Source organism: Vidua chalybeata, chromosome 6 (assembly GCF_026979565.1).
Source record: "Vidua chalybeata isolate OUT-0048 chromosome 6, bVidCha1 merged haplotype, whole genome shotgun sequence".
Taxonomy (NCBI): Eukaryota; Metazoa; Chordata; class Aves; order Passeriformes; family Viduidae; genus Vidua; species Vidua chalybeata.
Window position 1 is genome coordinate 4,244,445 of NC_071535.1, and position 14,717 is coordinate 4,259,161.

Here is a 14,717-nt window from a genome sequence, read left to right on the forward strand (position 1 = left end):
CAGTGCCTTCATAAAGGAAGATTAAAAAAAAGCAAAGGAAAAATAATTCGGAGTTGCAGCAGGACTGAGATTACAGCTAACCTCATTCTTGTGCCTTGTAAAATATCTGAGCATAATTAAATCTGGTCCTTTTCTTTAATTAGCCTTGTGTCTCATTAGAGCAGTTCACTGCCATGTCTTTATTTACTTGATTTATATCTCCTCCACACCTTTGCCTTCCCTCCTTCACCTAATCTTAACATCTCTCTTTTCCTTCCCTTAAAGCTCTTTATTTTAGCGCTTTGATGTTACATTGGCTTCCTCTTGACATGTTTTGTTTAAAAGAAAAACAAAGACAGAAAATCTATACACAAAACAGAAGTCAACTACATCTTGACAAATCAAGCTTTTAAAAAGTCAGAAAAAGCAGATTTAGAGATGAAAGCTCATTCTTAACCCAGCTTCCTTCTTCAGAGACCTTAATATGATCTCTTTATGTAACTGTTTGCCAATTAATTCAAAATATAATGCAAGCTGCAATTTTGCTTAGAGACACGCATTCATTAGGGTTGGGGAAAGCATATAGTTTTCAGGCTTTGATTGATTTTTTAAATCTCATTGAGACGTACAGAACAAGACATCTTTTAAAGACATCAATTGTCCAAACAGCCACGGTTTATATCTACAAATTTACAAGAAACAGATGGTTTGCACATGGGAGGAAAAGAGAGTTATCCTAGAAGAATGGTAGCAGTGTTTAATCTGAGAGTGATGACAAGTCCTGCTCAAGTTCTGACCTACATTTGGAGAAAATAGCACTTCACCATCGCAGAGTCTGCTTTTCCCAACACACAGAGATCAGATTCCTGAACATGGAAGATCATGACCTGTAAAAGTTGCTCTGGACACTCGTAGTTATCACTTCCATCCTCTGGAAGATGTGCTGGCACTGCACCTATGGCATGAGGAGGCGTGGCTTTACAGGCAGACAAAGCCCTAAAAGACCCCAAAGTTTGGGGTTTTCTTCCCCCCACCAAAACATCTTGAGGAGACAGTGGCTGCAGGGACAGAGGTTTCACAGCTTTCCTGATTTCACACCTAAACAGTGCTGCTACCCCAACGTTGTCCATCTGATCCTTGCTGCCATTCTCTGGGATACAAGGAAAGATAATAAAAAGCTATAAGCTGTGGAATATGATATTGAGGTTCACTGGCATGTGTTCCAGGTACCCAAAGGACTCATTAAACAGGAAAGGGTTTAACTGAGCTCAACAGATTTAATTGTCTGGATTCCTGAGGATCCCAAGGATTCCTGAGTGGAATCAGGAGTACAGATCTCAATACCTTTCAGATCTCTCCACTCCTGACTTACTGAGAGTGCCTCAGTAAGAGGCAGATCTCTCCACTCCTGACTTTCAGATCTCCCCACTCCTGACTTACTGAGAGTGATTTGCAGTCCCTGCTTTGCCTCCAGCTGCAGCACTGATACAGAACAGTGGTGCTGCAGCATTCAGCTGCAGATGCAGCCCAAGATCTCACAAAAAATGGAGTCCCTGCCTAGAAAAAAATTGCAGACATCTAAGTCCTGGTGTAAACCAAAGTATTCCCTGCATTTTTCACATGTAAGTGACCTGAAACATCAAAACTCCTACCCAGACATTTTGGGCACATCAAGTCTATTAGTGTATAGAAAACTGAAGGTAAAATAAATGCCTCTTTGAGCTTCATCACCCACAGGATTTGTTTGGAGACCACACCAGCTCAGCAGGCATAAAAACAACCTTCAGACCCTACCATGATTCTGAAATCCTTGACAAATTATGTTAGAAAGGTACAGTGATGCCTCTTGTGACAGAGCCCGCTGAGTGTGGCAGGATTCAAACTCCTTGTGCCACCAGATCTCAGGTGACATGAGAAAATCTGAGCAGCAGATTGATGAAAGAAATGGATTGACCATGAGAGCAGGGTGCAAAGCAAACAAAAAGAAGAAAAAGGAAAGCACGTGGCTGTTGGGTGAAGGGGTCAACAGCTGGCTTTGAGGTAGGAGAGCAGCACGGGGCAGCAGCAGAGCACTGCAAGAGTATCAGACACCAGATTATAATTTCAGGGTGCAGGAGCCTGCTCCGAGCTTCCCACTCAATGCAGAAAAGTATCAGGGAGGTGATCTTAGCATAGGAATAATTGGATGCCAGAAAACAACCTGTTTCATCACAGAGTGCCCTGTGCTGGCCCAAATCTGATGCCGTTAGAGGCTCTGTGAAAATACAAAATGTTTAAAAATAGGCAAAAACAATAAAAAGATGACAATATAGATGGGTTCCTCAAGGGTCCCAGGCAATCAGGATCCCATCCCTGTCCTCTTTGCTCAGACAAAACTACTGGAGGGAGGAATTTGCTCTGTGACAGAGCGTGCTGGAAGCATGCCCAGGCCCACCACGGCTCCATCCCAGTAGTTCAGCGTGGAGCCCCCGGTGCTATTCACGATCAAGAGAGTGAATTCTATAGCTCCCTGCTTCCCCCTGCCCTGCTGGCAGCCACATTCCTTCACTGGCCTTATGCAAATCCAGCCCAGCCCCCCTGCTCCCCACTCCTTAGCCCTGTGCAATATTTTATTGAGCTATTGTTTCTCCAGGACAGTTCAGAAAACATCACGGATTTTTCTCTGCTGACAGTCTCAGGCCACAAAGGAAAATATCCCTGCCCTCACAGGGGAGGTCTGCAAGCACAAGCTCTGGCACACCAGTCACCATCCAGGGCAGCCTGTTTGCCCAGCTGGGGCAACTCCAGGCATTGTCCCGACAGTGGGATCCCCTTCCCAGCTGGCTGTCGGCTTCTCCAGCACCCAAAGGACAAAACTTTGCACCCAGCCCCATCCAGCCATGGGCCTGTTGTGGTTTCCAGGCAGCTGTGCTCCCTGCAGAGGGGTTCTGTCCCTGGGGCTCAGACACTTCACGTGGGAAGGCCCTGCAGAGGGATCTGCACAGGCTGGATCCGCGGGCTGAGCCCGGTGGTGTGAGGTTCAACAAGGGTTGAGGTGTGAGGTCCTGCCCATGGGTCACAACAACCCCTGCAGCTCCAGGCTGGGGGAAGAGTGGCTGAAAACTGCCCAGAGGGAAAGACCCTGGGGGTGCTGGTGACTGCAGCTGAACGTGAGGCCAGGTGTGGCCAGATGGCCTCTTGGCCTGGACCAGGAACAGTGTGTCCAGCAGGAGCAGGGCAGTGACCATTCCCTGTGCTGGACACTGGCAAGGCCACACCTCCAATCCTGGCGTCAATTGTTTGCTTCTCACAAGAGGAAGGATGCTGAGGGGATGTAGTGTGTCCAGAGAAGGGACTGGAGCTGTGGGGGCTCAGTCTGGAGAAGAGGAGGCTCAGGGGGAACCTTCTGGCTCTGCACAGTTCTGTGACAGGAGGGGACAGCCAGGGGTGGATTCTGGGCTCTGCTCTCAGGGAACAGAGACAGGACAGGGTGAAATAGCTTCAAGTTGCACCAGAGGACATTTAAATTCAATGGTAAGAAAAATTTCTTCACCAAAAGAGTTGTCCAGCTCTGGACAGGCTGCCCAGGGCAGTGATGGGGTCCCCATCCCTGGAGGGACTTAAAAACTTTGTAGATGTGGCACTTGGGGACATGGGTTAGTGGTGGCTTGGCAGTGCTGGGTTAACAGTTAGGTTCAATGATCTCAAAGGCCTTTTCCAGTCGAAATGAATAAATTATTCCCATGGCATCAGACTCTTCTGGGATCCTCTGTCAACTCCAGGAGCTGGCAAGTGTGGCCAAAGCCATGGCAGAGCTGTGCCTGCCAAGGCAGTTCACTGGCCTAGCAACATTTTCTTTTCTCCCACATGACAAAATAAAAAGTAGGAGAGAATTATTCGTCAGCTCAATCCCTGTGTTAATCTAGTTGCAAGTATAATGTGATTTCCCTCCTGCCCCAGTAGTAGGTATTGCAACACCTTACATATGGATCATTTTAATCTAATATAATCTGGCTGGCTGGAAAGAAGGTTTCCCTCCACCACAGCTGCTTTTGATTAATGCTAAACATACATGCAAAGCTTCAATCAGCAAGAGTGTGCATCTTAGCTGCTCTGCATTTGGTAAATCAACAGTAAACCCTAGAAAATGCAGAAGATGCTGCAAAGCTTTACATGCTTAAGTTATATCCAGCTTCCCCCCCCCCCAGATGTTTCCTCTCTTTGCCATTTCTAATGTATCATGATTTATTACTACTTTTCTTTAAGCAAAATTGATTTAAAAGCTGCTGACCACAGGAGATAGGAAGTGTCAGCTGACCTTTACAAAAAACAAACCCTGGGCAAATACTCATTAACTGTTTTGTCCTCTTCATTTTACATTCACTTGCTGCAAACTTCAGCAAGAGGAGAAGCATTTCTGCTGGAGCTGAGATCAAGCACATATGTTATAAAAAAAACATAAAGCCAATAAACGATAGCTTTTTTATCACTATTAAATACAAACATGTATTCTTATTTTATTATAATTATCAAACTAGGATTAATATAATCTTGTATACTGCTTCCCTTCACGGTGAATTAAATTATGTAAAAAGTCTCCCACCAGTACTCTTACCCAGCAAGAAACATTTTAATTGTAAATTTGCCTTTTGGAGTCTTTAAATGACACACACACATGCATTAAAAAAGGCCACGACTGTGGAAGCTGTGTATGCACTAATCTGTAAATAGACTCCCAGTCCAGGACTCATCTCTGAAATGTGGCATCAATTGCACAGGCTCCCATTTAGTTTTAGTTGAATAAAGCCATACTAGATACGCAAATAACATCAAACTTGCCGGATTAGAAAGGGGCACCTCATACTCTAAATCATGATTGTCAATCATCACCCAGGATTAAGGGATATAGTTTAAAAACCTAAAAGCAAGCACTTCCTTTTAACTTCTGCCTACTGTGCATTTTGGATTATCGCCCAGAAGCAGCATTACTTGAAACAAGGCTGCCTCCCTTCTGCCACCTCCGGGAAGTGCATCTCTGCCATCTCCTCACCTCTGCTTGGGGGAAAAAAAACCTCTCAGCAAAGCATGCAATTTAGATTTGAGATCTACTGCTGACTGTGATTATATTTATAACTCGCTTTTCACAGAAGAATGGGGGGTTATTTTTGGCTTAATAAGTGCTTTCTGAACACAGTCCCCATTCTTACCACAAAGATGTAAGGCAGTTAAAAACCAGAGCAGCTGCTCTGTTCTTCCACAGAGCTGGCAGCCTCCCTGAACCACCGACTTCCAGGTGAAGGGTTTTGAGGGAATTACCTGGAATGCATTTCACTGTGCTGCTAAAAGCAGAGCAGCATCCCTTGGATAACTCACCTGTCCTGCTGCACACTGGACAGTCACACTCAGCCTTCTGTCCCCCACCTCTCCCTCCATCACTTTTCCCACCTTCCCCTGGTTGAGCCAGAAGTTGTGCAAAGTGAGAGTTGCCACTTGGGAAGTCTCTCCATGGCTGTCAGAAAAGACCATGGGATAGGGAGATTTGGTCGACAAACATTGACACTGAGTGTGCATGTGAGCTCAGTGAGCTGAGCTCAGCATTGGGACCTAAACCAGGAATAATTTATGGGAATTGTTGCTGCAGTTTGGGCCCCGACTCATAACTGATTACCTGATTTTCCAGGTTTGTGGTTTTCCTTATCTGATGTAAACTCAGGTCATTTTTTGGGCTTTTGGTTGTTTCTGCCCAACAAGTGTGCTGCCAACTGATGTACCTGGACATGCAGGCTCTGTTGGAGAGCTGGATATGGATGACAAAGAGAAAGCACACAAAGGATGGGGCAGAGAGGGAACCTGCCTGCACAAACCAGGATCTGTTTGCTCTGTGTGAAGGCATTTCTAGCCAGCATTCTGTGTTTCCATTCCTTTGGCTGCTACCAGAGACAACACACATCCCACCCTGTTCCATAAAAACAGGATTAAGTCATCTTGCACAGCTAATTGAAGCCTTTTTCAAAACCAGTATTTGTGGAATACCTTTATAACTGAGATGGTCACCAGAACCTAGGGACAAGGTTCATACCCTCACTGATGTAAATTCACAGCTGCACTGACTCCAACTTCACTTCCAAAATCTAAAGTAGTCAAAGATCTTGCCCCTAAGGTGCAGTTTATGGCTGCAAACTGATTAAAGAAAATATACACTGGTTCTTTAAGCAAGAAGGGGAAAAAACTCATCTAAGGCTAATCTTATCAGCATATAACCTTTTAATCAGATTATTGAAACAACATGTTAATTTATGAAAAGTTCAGCATTCTATTAAATTGCAAACAACCTAGTGAATTGCAACCCAACAGGCTGCTTCATTGAATTCATGCAGCCACTCCTGGCAAAGGCATTCCAAATTTGAACTTAATTAATATTCCTACTCCTGGTTTCCATAGTTTCTTTTTAAACATGAGTACCAGCAGAAACTGGCAGTAACTTTACCCATATTCTCAATAATAACCCCCCTCTGGCTGTCAATATGTATGAAAGGAAAAATTTTTTGCATACCCCAAACAGCCTGTCATTTTCCTGTCTTTTGTCAAAAATATCTTGGCAACTTTTTTCCCCTCTTTTTTTGCTTACACAGCTTAAGATGCTTAACTGTTTCTCTGCTTGGGTTGTGAGTGAGGCACCTTCCATCCTTGTAGCATTGACCTCAAATGACAGCCACATTGCAAAAAAAAATAAAACCAAATTTCACAGAGGTATCGGGGGGAAAGCTTTCCTTGGAGAATCAAGAATGTAAGTGCTAAAATGCTTGGGGAAGTATTTAACATTTTCCATCCTTGCTTAGGAACTTAAAAAATTACTTGTCTCCATCATGGAATGAGAACTTATTACCCTAAATGTGATTCGAAGTTATTTTTCTATTCCTATACAAACTGAATGTCAGAAACACAGACCAAGAAAGCCTCACTCACCACATGGACAGAAAGCAGGAGAGGAGCACAGCACTGAATCCAACCTGGGCACGGAAAAGGAATAACGAGACATTCCCAGCAGTTGCCCTGCTTCCACAGGAATCTTTCCAGAGGATAAAGCCCCTCTGCAGCTCCACAACACTGCCCTTTCTCCATGATGTGGTCCTCAAAACCATCTTCCACTGTTCACCAGATGAATTCCTCGTTCATGGTATCCTGTGACTTTTAAGGAGTATTCTTTGTATTTTGTGTTGGTACAAGAGGAACATAAACATCATTTGGGAGGGTACCCAGAGAGCTCCCATGAAGAATTTCAGGCAAAAATCTGCATAGCAAATCCACCCTGAGCTCTGTGCTGCTGCAGGACACTGTAATAAAGATTAATCCCTCAAGCTTTGGGACCAGTGACTTCAGATTTATGCCTTTGGACTTCTGCACAGGAATAACCTGGGATTACTTTCCATGGGGAGCTCAGTGTCTCTGTTTCATCAGGCCAAGCAAACCCCAAGTATCTCAGACCGTGTCTGACTGAACTTCTCTTAGAAGCAGAGTTGTCCAGCAGAGCTTTAAACCAGGTGAGATGTCAGTGACAGTAGTTAGAAAGTGACTTCACAATTCCCTAAATTAGGGACTAAACCTAAAGCTGTTTCCTAAACTGAAACCAGTAGGTACGATTAGGATATCCATCTTGCCATGGATATATCCAAACTGATTCTTCTCTCTAGTTTACTAGGAGGGTGGTGAGGCCCTGGCACTGGTTGCTCAGGGAGGCTGTGGCTGCCCCAGCCCTGGAAGAGTTCCAGGCCAGGTTGGATGGGGCTTGGAGCAACCTGGGATAGTGCTTAGTGGCAATGAGTGCCACTTATTAGGGATTGCAGTTCTGCTTAACTGGGACACCTCCAGGTCATTTCGGAGGCTTAGCGGAACAGGGCGAACAATTTGCAGGCTGTATTCTTCCAAACACCCTTTTCCTGGATGTTCTTCCAAACATCCCTTTTTCTCACATGCAAAAGAATTTCCCCAGATGGCCTGCAGCGTTTGGGGTGGTATTTGCTCCTCAGAATTTTGCAAAGGCTTCCTAAAGGCTGCTCCTGGCATGACCTGTGAGGGTGGAGAGGCCCTGGCACAGGGTGCCCAGAGAAGCTGTGGCTGCCCCTGGATCCCTTGGAGCAACCTGGGACAGTGGAAGGTGTCCCTGCCCATGGCAGGGGGTTGGAATGAATGAGATGATCTTCAAGGTTCCTTCCAACCCATTCAAGGTTTCTATTAATTTCTCAGGTTGGCACATTAGTTCCATTTTAACCAAAAGTGGCCAAGGCACCTTTTTTTAAACAAACAAAAAAACAAATTCTCCAATAAATTTTATGCAAAAAGTTCAATGCAAAGATCAGAAATACAAATCAGTGCATCACCAAAGGCAGGCTGCAGAGTGAGCTCAGCAGCAGTTTGTTGTTTATCCCATCTGTTGACCAGCTGAAATGTGTGAACTGGTGTCCAGTTAGAACATATGTTAATGTACAGGAGATGTGCCAGATGCTGCGTGTCTCACAAGGATCCACAGCACACACAGCCACTCATCCACCTGTGGGACAGCACAGAGGGTGCTCCAGAGGGATTTAAAGGAGTTCAGCATCACAGAGCCATTTAGGGTGGCAGAGACCTCTCAGATCACTGAGCAGAGGGAGGAAACTTTTGAACATCATTCCCCAGGAAAGCAGGCTTGGTTTCATCCAGTGTTATATACAATAAAAGTAATTAACACCTTCCATGACAAAACAAGTTTTAGATGCACACAGCCAGTAAATCGGGTTCTGCACCTCTTTTGGGGCTGTTGAATGTAGTGTTGTTCTTTATGACCTGAATTCACTGCTGATCCTGCTTTAAAAGTGGGGGTGGGAGGTCCAGGTGATTTCCGGAGGTGCCTTTCAATCTGAATTATCCCATGTCTATCCTACATCTGGAAACACAAGCAGCTAAGTACAACCATAGGTGAATTTTCCACCTGCAAAGGCTACACTAAAAAAAAAAAATCCAGTGAGCAAAGATGGAACTCACAGATTCTAAACTGACACAGTGAGTCTACATCACACCCTCAACAGGTACAGGAGCAGACAGTGATGCCAAAACCCACTAATCAAACGCTAACCACAACAAGGCAACCTTGGGCTGGTCGTGACACCTATTTCATTCCATCAAGGCTGATGTCAACCACAATTTCCAGGATTCTGCAGGATAAGAAGCCTACCTTCAGGGTACCACAGTGCAAAAAGGTGATGTCTCATGCTGCCACATTCCAAATTCTGCTGTTACATTGAGTTCAATCATTGAGGCTCTGCTAGCTGTTGCCTCCTGTGTTGCCAGACGGGGAAACTCAAAGCCACCTGCGAATCAGGAGGGGACAAGATGACAAGCAACTGTTTGACTGGTGGAGATCCTATTCTTGGAATAGTTCCTGCCCATCCTGCCAAAAATGCCTTGGCTGAGGAGTGTGTGGTGGCTTGGGAGGAGGGATGAAGAGAGGGGAGGGAGTGCTGCTGAGGATCAGAACTGCCTCCAGGTAAGGTAGACCCAAGGCAGAGTTGAAAGAGAATGGCAGGTCAGATGGAAGCACCCTGGAAGAGATGGGCATCCAGGAGGATGTCCAGCCAAATCCAGGATTTTCTTCAGAAGGAGATAAATAATTTCTCCTTGATGTTGGTGCTGGCCTTCAGCTTTAGAGACTCTCAACTCAGGAACTGTTTAAAAAAAAAAATAAACAAGTGATCCTTTGATGGGGCAAAAAGATGTTTTGTGGTTCACAGTTCACAACACAGAGAAGGGCAAATAGGCTGGCTGGAAATAACCTTCCATGCTGCACAGGGGAAAAAAACAATCTCTTAATTCTTCAGCTGCACTGGGAAGGGTAACAGATATTATTTCTGTTATGGCCTGATAAGCCTTAGCTAGAAATGGAGGCTGGAAAACAAAAGGGTGAAAGCAGTGAGGACATATGAGGGCAGGTCATAAGCAGAGCCCTGCAGGAAAGCAGGCAGACATGAGGTGCACCCCAGCATGCTGCCTGAGCAGCTCTGAAATATCAAAAACCCTGAGAAACCACTCAGACCCAGCTCTGCAAAAGTCCACCTATGAAGGGAAGTTCACTGTGGAAAAAGAATCAGGATAGAGACTTGCAAGGAGAACAGGGGAAAGGCCATTGCTCCCAGAAGCCAGGGATGGAACAGATGGATGGCATCTGTAGATTGTCTAAGTTGCAGCACAGCTGAGGGAGCGGCGTCAGAGCCACGAGCAAACGGTCAGACAGCAGCTGCCACTCAGGCAGGCAGGGAGAGGGGCCTGTTCTGCTCTGCCAAGGACCAGCAGGTGTGCAAGGAGAGAGATGCCAAGCAGAAGGGAACCAAGCTAGAAGAAAACTCATTTTGTTTGAAGTTAGCCAGTGTCAGATTAAAGAAATCAAAGACTTGTTTAGAGTAAAGCAAGGAGAAATAAAGGAAGCGTTTTTCAGATTTCAGTCCAAGCCTTTTGTCCAGTTTAACCTCTTTTCTCTTACTCATCCATTTGCTTGTTTTCTTCATCAGTCACAACAGAATGGCCCCTCCAGAAGAGGCTCATCCCTTGGCTTTGTGATCACCAAAGAGACCAAGATCAAAGCAATTCAGGAAGCAGTTTTCATGCCTGCATCCCCCTAACGTGCTCCTTCACACAGCACTGCCATGGGAGATAAACCCCTGAGCAGTGCCACGGCAGCCAGAGGGGCTGTGCGTTTTTCCTAAAGACAATTCCTGCACACAGAAAGGAGGCATTTGCCTTTATCAAATTCTCTGCTCTCCAGCCTTAGCAGGGAAGCAAAGTCCTCTTGAGCTTCTTCCTGTTAACAGGGAAGATGAAATCCAATGAGCCACACAAGCTGAATTCATTTCAGATGGTTTTCAAGGGTCAAATTAACAAGTAGCCATGGCTTTCTTGGCCTCTACAAGTAGGTGAGGTTATTTTACTCATTAGGCATCTCATTTTAGCTGGTTTAAACGAGTGCCTTGCATCCCCCTTCAGAAGTGATGAAGCAACTGAGACTCTTCTAGGAAGCAAATCATCTGTCCTACTTTAGTTCCACGCCAGGATGAATCAGACTTTGAAACAGATCCCTTCTCTCTTAGTCCATGATACAGAGAGCCTGCACAAGGAGCACAGTGCCCATTTAAACTCACAGAATGGAAATTTGGTGATCAGTCCCCCACGATGTTACCATGCCTGGGGAGCTGCTCCACTTTTCCTTCTTTTGGCTCCAGTTCTGTCTTGTGTGGCACTGCAGAGTAGCTGTGTTGTCTTCTACAATCTTGTTCCATCACAGAACTGGCTCTGTTCCATTTCCCCTTGGAATCCACACAGCTCAACATCCAAAAAATAACTATCCACTGAATTAAAACAAAAACTTTTAAAATGTTATGTCACTCTCCCACAGCTTCCTCAGCACATCTTTCTGGGTCTATTTTGTACAGGGAATGCTCAAGAAGGAGAGCTATTCCTTGTCTTTTTTGGCATGAAGCAATTTTCTGGCACTGACAATTAAAAGCAAGTATACTGCAACTCAAAGCTGGAGACAAGTGTAAGAGTGTGTGTGACAGCACAATTGACGCTCATTCCATTTTTTTTTAAATCAACTTGACAGACTCTTAGGAATTTCTAAGAGCAGACATTTCCTGAGCCTGATTAGGACCTTACTGAATCCTGGAAATAAAACCCCAGGATGAACTCTCTTCTTTAGCTGACATTACTGTTGATTGCTGCCCTTGCCATGTGACTGAACACTCGGCACTACCATTGAATCATTATTTCCTGCCTTCTCTTTTTCAGCTTGGCCCCTCACGTTGCTAAATGTGCCATTTTCCCATGAAACAAAGCAGAAAACTGCCCACCTTCCTGTTTCTCACCTCACATGGTGGGTCTGAATGGAAAACACCAACATGGAGAGAATTACACGCTGCACAAAGAATGGCTCCAGCTTTCTCGATGGAAACAAGCCCCGTTTTGGATCACACCACTGCTGCACAAGGAATTGCCCTTCCAGTGCCCTGATCTGAGGGGCCCTTCTGGAATAATGTCCTAGAGGGAAGCTGACAGCTCTTTCTTGCCCTCCCCCTCCTCCCATCACACAATCAGCAGCATTATTTTTACAGGATTGCTGTTTGTGAAGACCAAATAAAGCAATTTCCTTTAAAGCAAAGCATCTTCACAGTGTAAAGGCTTCAAAGAGATCTTTGCCCATCATTGCAGGGACTACTAGAACCTTGAACCTGTGTGTTCCCAAAGTCACTTTAACCTATTTTTCAATTTGCAGAAAAGAGGAGTCTTTTCTTGCTAACAAAAGCACCACCTTAGTACCCCTCTCATCAAAAAATTAAGTGCTATTAGCTAAAGACACTCTACTGTCTGCTCTGAGTTATACACCAGTCATGGTAGGTTTTAATTTGATTAGTGATTGGGCTAAAAGCAGCTAAATAAAAATTATAATGCCCAAGAGCCACTTAGACTTGTTCAGACTCTTTAAATACCAAATCCCTTCAGCAACATAACATTATCTTTATAGACAAAACTGAGTTTAAAAGTACAAATCTAATTGATCTCAAGTGCATTGGAATTACTATATTTAGGCATTGGATTATGTACTACAGAAAGCCTCATGCTATGCAGGCAACAAAACTAATTGTGGGAAGACAAAGGTATGTGTCTAACGTGCTTATGGACTTTTAAAAATTCATATTTCCATTGAAGCTGGCAAAATTACAGCTGCTCACACCAGCAGTGAATTTGGCACTGTGCCCTATATGTTGAACAAACATAAGCCAGCTATTTCTGGTCTCCTTCAGAAGACCTGGACTTCAAGCTCTGCCTCAAAATTACTATTTAAGGCTTTCACTGTTGCAAGAAGACAAAAGTAAATAAAAAAGCAGCAAGTTGACTCTCAACAGCTAAACAAGACTTTTCTTCTCTTTAGTCTCCACTGGGGGCTCAGTTCACGCAGACATTTATGGCAGATGCTCTGACACTGAAGAAAGATGTCTTTCCACATTTAAAGAAGCTTTTCAAATGTAAGATGCTATTTCAGAATAAAGGAGTTGCCTAGACAAGAGGAAGGAGCAATCCATCCCCACGGCCACTTCTGAGATTGATAGATATCAGCATATATACAAAAACCACCCCCATACACAGAAAACAAAGGGTACACAAATGGAGAGATTCACTCATTCACTAGCCCAGCTGAACTTGTGTCTGGCTGGTCAGGGACATTCTTTTAAAGTCTTCAGATGGATGCAGGGATTCTGGCTGCTCTGAACTGCTGCTGCTTGCAATTTAGTTGCCTCCCTGCAGTCAGATTTTCCCAGGAGGAAAAAAAGCAGCAAAATCCAATTTTTTCCCCCCCAAATACAACCCCAGATCTGCATGTCAGAACAAAACAATTGTCAAGAAACACTGGCAGGCAACATGATCCAAGATTACAGAATTATTTTAGTTGGAAGGGACTTTAAATAACATCTCATTTCACCCCCTGCCAAGGGCAGGGACACCTTCCACTATCCCAGGCTGCTCCAAGCCCCATCCAACCTGGCCTGGAGCACTGCTAGGGATGAGGCAGCCACAAGTTCTGTGGGCAGCCTCTGCCAGTGTCTCCCCACCCTCACAGGGGTGAATTTCTTCCTAATATTGAACCTAACCCTGCCCTCTGACAGTTTAAGATATTCCTCTAAAACTTAGTGGCTCATCGCCATGCAGCATTTCCTGCTTCTCCCAGAATAACTCTTCTTGACCCTTCTTTATAAAAGGAGATGCATTCACTGGTTGAACAGACTAACTTTACCCTCAGAGGCTTCCAAAAATGCACTAAGAAGGGAAAACAACAAGCAACATAGCAGAAGACAAAATAGGTCTTAAAAATAGGAAAAAAACCCAAAACACCTGAACTTCATATAATTCAGAAAAATCCACAGAAGGAGTCCATCTATTACAAGGGGCTGGGCTGGGTCTTGGAGATCTTATTTCAAGCTTTTCCCTAACAGGCTGGAGGGAGAAAGAAAGGATTTGGAAAAAGAAATTCCATGGAAGAGCAAGAATCTTTCTAGGTTGAAAGGTGTTTAGTTTTTTGGTTTTTTTTTTTTTCCTTAATGAGAAATTAAAACCACACATGCTGGGAAACAAAGTTAAGTTAAATCTAGCCCAGCTTTACACATTTTAACAATTCACTCTGCTGTCTGTAGAACACAGCAATATAAATATTGCTATCTCTGTTAAAATGAATTATTGACAATTTTAATACATGTTGCACAGTACATATTAATATAGAAAAATACATGTTATCAGCAGTGCAATGTTGACTATGTACTAATCCATTCCACCTGCTCAAATATTAGTGCAAATAATTATATATTTGTAATGCATCATTGCTGTCTAGTTTGAATCTCTGCCTCCAGAATAAATGTCTCTTCTCTGAAGTTGTTTGCTATTATGAGTAAAATGTTATATATTCATACTCAAATTGACTTTGGGTGGATAAGTAAAATGAGCAACCTTCAAAAATCTACTTGCCTAAGACTTAGCAAATCATTTTAATGAATTGTTTACAGTAATATGGATGTTATAAAAATGTTTCAAATGCAAGCTCGTGTGTTCACTGGCTTCTCCACGATGCTCAAACATCAGTCAAATATCAGTGGAGGGTTCACAATGACCCTCTGCAATCCGGGTGAACCTGAGCTGTTTATCCTGACACCTGGAGCTTGGAATTGGTTCTGGACACATCTTCT